Source organism: Netta rufina (assembly GCF_964035555.1).
Source record: "Netta rufina genome assembly, chromosome: 1".
In the NCBI taxonomy this organism is placed as follows: Eukaryota; Metazoa; Chordata; class Aves; order Anseriformes; family Anatidae; genus Netta; species Netta rufina.
The window spans coordinates 127,415,765-127,422,833 of record NC_140123.1 but is presented as its reverse complement, the minus strand read 5'-3'; positions in this window follow the sequence as shown (position 1 = coordinate 127,422,833).

Sequence of the window (7,069 nt, the reverse complement as noted above, 5' to 3'; positions counted from 1 at the left end):
TATTTCCAGTTTTATGACATCAACATACGTACCAGCTGCAGTGAATATAAGATCCCAATTATGCCAGCATGCGTGTAAAAGCACACTGTAGGACAGCTTCTATTTTGAAGAATTTGTGGTTTAAATTCATGCTTAAAGCCCAGACAGTTTCTTACTTTTCCAAATAGATCTGAGACAATATGGGTTTTCCGATTTAAAGGCAGTTCTGTAGCTTCGAATATCTTTCTTTTCCAAAATGTAAAGAAAAACATTAATTTCTAAATTTCTGTATTTTATAAAATATATCCCCAGAAAAATACTGTTTACTATTAAAAAAAATAATAATTTTGTTTTACGTAATAAAAATAATTTGGAAATTCTATATTGTAATGTTACTTTCTGCAATTGCTGAATCAAAACCTTCCCCTTTATTGAAAGTTATCACATTTTTTTCCATGAAATACCTTACAAAAGTTGATTTGTATCAAAGTGTTTGCACATATTTCAGCTTCAGTTAACAGTACATTTTCTAATTACAAAACTTGTTAGCTCAATCTGCTGTTTGAACTAATCTACTGCATGAATGTGTTCTGTTTTAGAAAGATGGATACAGATACCCTGCACATCTCACATTGTGCAAAATTTTCAGAGCTCCCATTTTCTCCTTACATTTTTCAGTAGAGCCCAAGGCCCCTAAGGAGCTACTTTATAAGTAGAAAATGTTATTCATCACTACAAATCCTCAAACAGACTCTACCCATCTGATCTAGAATTCTTATAGCATACCATTGTCATTTCCCAGCACTCAAAATTCATGGGGGTTTGTTTAAAATCATGAAATTTTTAGAATAATGATGAATTTTAGCACTTCCAATCTGTCTTTTTGTAGCCAAGCCTAAAGCAGTACATGTGAAGAGTAATTCCATAGCCAGCATGGAGTATGTTAGCTCCGTACAAGGGAATGCAAACACAGATTTTCAGGTTAACATGGAACTTCAGAGGCAAGGATTATGAAAGAGAGCCCTGTGGATAAATGTGATATTTGTTATAAAAATCACAAAGTATTTGATTTTTAGGAGCTGCACTATCTAATGCACATACCTGGGGAATTCCAAAGATGGAGCTGGGTTCCCTGGGCTGCCCACACAGACCATGGGAGGAAACAGTAACCTAAGGAGAGAAACTCACAGGACACAACGAACGACAACCTATGCACACCAGTGCAGAAGAGTGAGAGAAAAGGTGGGGTTCAAACCCCACCCCTCCAAGAAGGCCAGGCTCCCAGCCTGACGCAGCAGCAAGACATCTCCTACCACTCAGGATCTGCAAGAGCAACCTCCCTTGGACTCTGGACTCAGGTCATAAAACAACCCTTCCTTGCAGTACCCAGGATCTTCCTAGCCACCTCTCAGCCTGTGTGCTCCCATGCACAGCTAACGCTGATGGGAGCTCTGCTTGTGTACGCAATATACATAATTCAGTGTGTAATGACACTGGGTGCTTTAGGGTATCTCACCTGACCTCCATCTGCAGGTATGAATCTCCCATGTTCCTGTGCCATGTGTCCTAGCCTCGTGCAGGTGTCTCATGTCCCACCCAGCTTACAAAAAGAGCAAGTTCCCTGGAAAAAGAAACACATGGATTATTCAAGCAGCTACCCAAAATCAGCAGATACTTGAAAACAGTAGCATTGATCTCTTTTTGACTCAGTTCCCCATCCCTAGAATGTAATAATAACCTCAGCTGTTTGCAAGTGCTGCTGGATAAAATGCATCTATTAATGCTTATGAACCATGGATATATAGCAGTACAAGCCCCACAGGATAAAAAAAAAATAATAATAATAAAATTAAAAAAAAAAAGAAAAAGAAAAAAAAAGGGGAATGAATAATTCTGCATCTAGTCTAAGTGTTATATAACATGCATTAAGAAATAGCTTGAGCTGCACATTGAGTGAGGATGAAAGGGACTACTGAAAGACAGCTCATTTGCTGAAAAAGGAAGGATCCTGTGGGAAGAGGAATATGTGATCATCTAATTAAGAAATGTATAATTATCTCTACAAATCAGGGGGCTGAACTTCAAGCTTACAAGTAGCATCAATTCTAGTATTTCTTTACTTTTCTTTGCTTAACTTTTCTGCTTCAGTGTCTTTGTAAAATGTGTTTCAGTTCTCTTCCAAGAGTAAAACCCTAACAGCAATAGAGCTCATGCTGAGGAATAGGGCAGTTGTCACAAACACACACTGACCAAGCTGCATGGGAAACAGGGTCTGGCTCTCCAGGGCTTCAGGTCAGACACCTTCCAGCTGGGGAGCTGGAGCAACAGCAGGCAAAGCATATGGAGCATGAAATACTTGTGGCTTGTGGGCTGCTCCTGGAAGGAAGCTGAATTGCAGAGTCCCAGGCTGCTGTCAGGAGGGTGCTCCTTCATTCTCCCTGGCCTATTCATTATCATCTACTCTCCTTCACACCTTTTTATGCTTACTTAGTGTCTTCATTTCTTTTTGTTTGCTGCCAGACCTTAGTCTCTGCTCTCTCAGCCACTGTTTTCTCTTGGCTGCTATGCTGGTATTTCATCCCCTGCTGACAACATGTTCATCCTGGATGCTTCAGTCCCTGGCAAACCCTGTTCTTGTGTTCCCTGAAGCCCATGCTCCCTAGCCATCTACTGCTTCCAGTCTTCATTGTAACTTGGGCACCAGAAAATGCATGGAAAAGCACAGAAGGGATAGTCTTCTTGCTCCAAATATTGGTGACTGGTGCCACAGTGACAAACAAGAATTTCAATAGTGAGGATGGTTGGCCAGTCAGAGTGTCCTACGGCGCTCGTGCAGGAATGACAGACACAGAATTCAAGCAGCAGGAGTGAGCTGGAGCATGCTCAGTGCACCTCCAGACAGCACCTTCAGATAATTTTCCAGTTCAACTCCAGAAGTCATTACTAACTGTGTAATGAAAATATTTTTTCAGAATGCAATTACCTGGAGAAATTTGATTGCTAATATTTGGAGGAGTGGCTTTGTTCTCCCCTCACTTAGAAACTATAAAACACATACCACACCTAGATTTTGACTTTCCATTCAAAAGCATGGAATCACTGCAATTTATGAAGCCAAGACCTAAAATAAATTCAAATGAGCAAAAGCAAAGAATTTTTATCTCACCTCATTTTCAGAACTAAGTGTCTTCTGCTGAATTCTTCAAACAAAAAGGACAAATTTCAGTCCAAGCTATCACAGTTTGGCCAATTTACAAGTAACTCAAGCTTGATATTTCCACCATTTGCAGTGTTAATTCTAGGGTGATAGTCAAGGGCATGGGGGCCCAGGTGGTGTTCTCCTCCATCCTACCAGAAAGGGGAAGCGGTGTGAAAAGGAGGAGGAGAAGGGGTAAGTGTGTGTCCTGGTTTCAGTTAGGACAGAGTTAATTTTCTTCCTAGTAGCTGTTAGGGTGCTATGTTTTGGATTAGGATGAGAAGAGTGCTGATAACACCCCAATGTTTTAATTGCTGCAGAGCAGTGCTTACAACAAGCCAAGGACATTTCAGCTTCTCCCTCTGTCCTGCCAGCGGGCAGGCTGGGGGAGCAGCAGGAGCTGGGAGGGGACAGACCCAGGACAGGTGACCCAAACTGGCCAAAGGAGTATTCCATACCATCTGAGGTCATGCTACGCAATATATAGGGGTAGCTAGCCAGGGTGGGGAGGCTGGCAGCTCGGGGTTAGGCTGGGCATCGGTCAGCGGGTGGTGAGCAATTGCATTGTGCATCTTGTTTTGTACACATTATTATTAGTAGTACTATAATCATCATCATCATCATTATTATTATTTTTCTGTCTTAATAAGCTGTCTTTATCTCAACTCACAGGCTTCACTTTCCCATTTCTCTCCCCCATCCCAGAGAGGAAGGAGAGAGGGTGAGCGAACGGCTGTGTGGTGTTTAGCTGCTGGCTGGGTTAAACCACAACAGTGTGTCAACAACTGTTTGCAGAGCCGGTGTCTGCAACAGGGTTTTATTTCTTCTACTCTGTTGGAGGATCAAAACAAAACAAAACAAAACACAATAAAACAAAACAAAACAATAATAGACCCTTTCTAGGAAACCAGGGTGTCACTCTGAAGTGCCTGCACACTAATGCATGTAGCATGGGGAATAAGCATGAGGAACTAGAGATGCATGTGCAATTGCAGGGCTAAAGTCTCACAGGGATCACAGATGTGTGGTGGGCTGGCTCATATGACTGGAGTGTTGCAATGGAGGGATTCGGGCTGTTTAGGAGGACAGGCTGGGATGACGAGGAAGTAGAGTTGCCATTTATGTGAGAAATTGCCTGGAGTGCCTGGAGCTCTGCCTGGGGATGGATGAGGAGCCAACATAAGGATGTGAGCAACACAAGAATTAAAGAGCACACCAATATGGGTGACATTGTAGTGGGTGTCTCCTGTAGGCCAACTGATCAGAAAAGAACAAGCGGATGTGGCCTTCTTCTGCCTCACACTTGCAAGCCCTGGTAATTGTGGAGGATTTTAACCATGCCCCATACCTACTGGAGGGGCAACACAGCAGGGCAAAAGCAATTCAGAAGGTTGACAGAGAACACTTATGACAACTTTTTAACGGAAGTGATAAAGGAGACAATGAGGACAGGTACTCTGCTGTATCTCATACTTAAAAACAAAGAGGGGCTCACTGGGGATGTGGAGGCTGAAGGCAGACTTCACTGCAGTCACCATGAAATAGTGGAGTTCTTGAGAGGAGGCAGCAGGTCAAAAAACAAGGAGACAACCCTCAGCTTCGGGAGATCGGACTTGGAGGGAAGAGGGGTCCAAAATACCTGGTTGATATTCATCAGTCACCTCCTCCAAATTTAAGAGAGGTTTGTCCTAGTGTGCAGGAAAGAACAAAAATGCTGGGAGACCTGCATGGATGAACTAGGGTCTCCAGGTCACACTCAAACACAGAAGGAAAGCATACAGAGGGTAGAAGCATGGATGGGTAACTTGTGAAGAATACTACAGAGACGGTGAGCATCCAGGGATGAGGTTAGGAAAGCAAAAGATCATCTGGAGCTCGGTCTGACCCAGGATGTCAAAGACAACAATAGGGGTTTCTGTGTTCATATGTGACCAAATGTAGACTAGGAGAAGGAGACACTGCTGAAGGAGACAGTGGGCCTGGTTATACAGGTGATGGAAATGGCTGATGTACTGAATGTCTTCTTTGTCTCAGTCTTTACTAGTAAGACTGGCCTTCAGGAATCCCAGGTCCTAGAGTACAGGGGAAAAGGCTGGAGCAAGGAAGATGTATCCTTGGTGGGAAAGGATAAGCTTATTGGATAATAGTTAAGCACATTGGACATACATAAAGGGCCCTGATGGGATGCAGGATGTCATTGTGAGGCCACTCTGAATAAACCTTGATCGATAATGATGACTGGTTGAAGTGTCTGAAGACTGGAGGAAAGTAAACATCACTCCTGACTTCAAGAAGGGCAAGAAGGAGGCCCCCGGGAACTACATGTCAATCACACTCAATTCAGTTCTTGGAAAACCCCTGGAATAGGTAATCCTGGAAACCATTTTCAGGCATATGAAGGACAAGATCAGTAGTGGTAATCAGGAGTAGCCAAGGGGAAATCATGCTTGACCAGCCTGACAGCTTTATATGATGAAATGAGTGGCCTAGTAGATGAAGCGAGAGCAGTGGACATTGTCTTCCTGGACTTCAGCAAGGCCTTTGACACTAACCCCAGCAAGAATCTCAGAGAGAACCTGTTGATGTATGGGCCAGATGAGTAGACAGTAAAGTGGACTGAAAACTGGCTGAACAGCCAGGACCAAAGGGTGGTGATTAGTGGCACAAAATCTAGTTGGAGTCCAGTAACTAGCAGCATACTCTCAATGGTCAATGTTGGGTCCAAACCTGTTTAACATCTTCACTAACAATCTGGATAATGGGGCAGAGTGTACCCTCAGCAAGTTTGCTGGTGACACAAAACAGAGAGGGGTAGTGGATACACCAGAGGGTCATGCTGTCATCCAGAGGGACCTCCACAGGCTGGAGAAATGGGCTGACAGGAATCTCATGAAACTTAATAAGACGTGCAAAGTCCTGCACCTGGGGAGGAACAACCCCAGGCACCAGTACATGCTGGGGGTCACCCAGCTGGAAAACAGCTTGGCAGAAATGGTTCTGGGGTCCTGGTGGACACCAAGTTCAACTTGAGCCAGCAATGTGCCCTTGTAGCCTTAGGCAAAGTATTGCCAGCAGGCTGAGGGAAGTCAACCCTCCCTTCTCTTCAGTCCTGCTGAAGGCACACCTGGAGCACTGTTTCCAGTTCTGGACTCCCCAGTACAAGAGAGACATGGACATACTGGAAAAAGTCCAACAGAAGGCTTCAAAGATGATTAAAGGACTGGAGCAGCTCTCTTACGAGGAGTGGCTGAGAGAGCTGGGACTGTTCAGCCTGGAGAAGAGGCTCAGCAAAGTCTAATCAGCATATATAAATACCAGAAGGGAGGGTGGAAAGAGGATGGAGCCAGGTTCTTTTCAGTGGTGCCCAGTGCCAGGACAAGAGACAGGCAATGTGTGCAAACTGAAAAACAGGAACTTCCATCTGAATATTAGGAAACACTTATTTATGTTTGTGTTACTGAGCAATGGAAGAGGCTGTGGAATCTCCCTCCTTGGAGATCTTTGAAAGCTGCCTGGATGTGGTCCTGGACAACCTGCTCCAGGTGTCCCTTGCTTGATCAGGGAGGCTGGATCAGATAACTCCAGAGGCCCTCTTCAACCTCAACCATTCTGTGATTCTGCACTGTTCTAAACTTTATAAAATACTTGCAAATAGATGATCAAAACTGTTCGGGAAGCATAGAGATGCAGAAATTAGTCTCAACATATGATAGTTATAATTATTATCCAAGTTGGCAGATTAATTTCTTCTTACGTAACTTTTGAAAAGGGATGGAGTACCAAAGCAAAGGAAATGTGTTAACAACTGTCAGCAAGGGAAGGAAAAATGAGACTACCCTGTAATTCTTAAATTTTCTAATTATTGAAATAAATTAAAACATAGAGGAAAACATT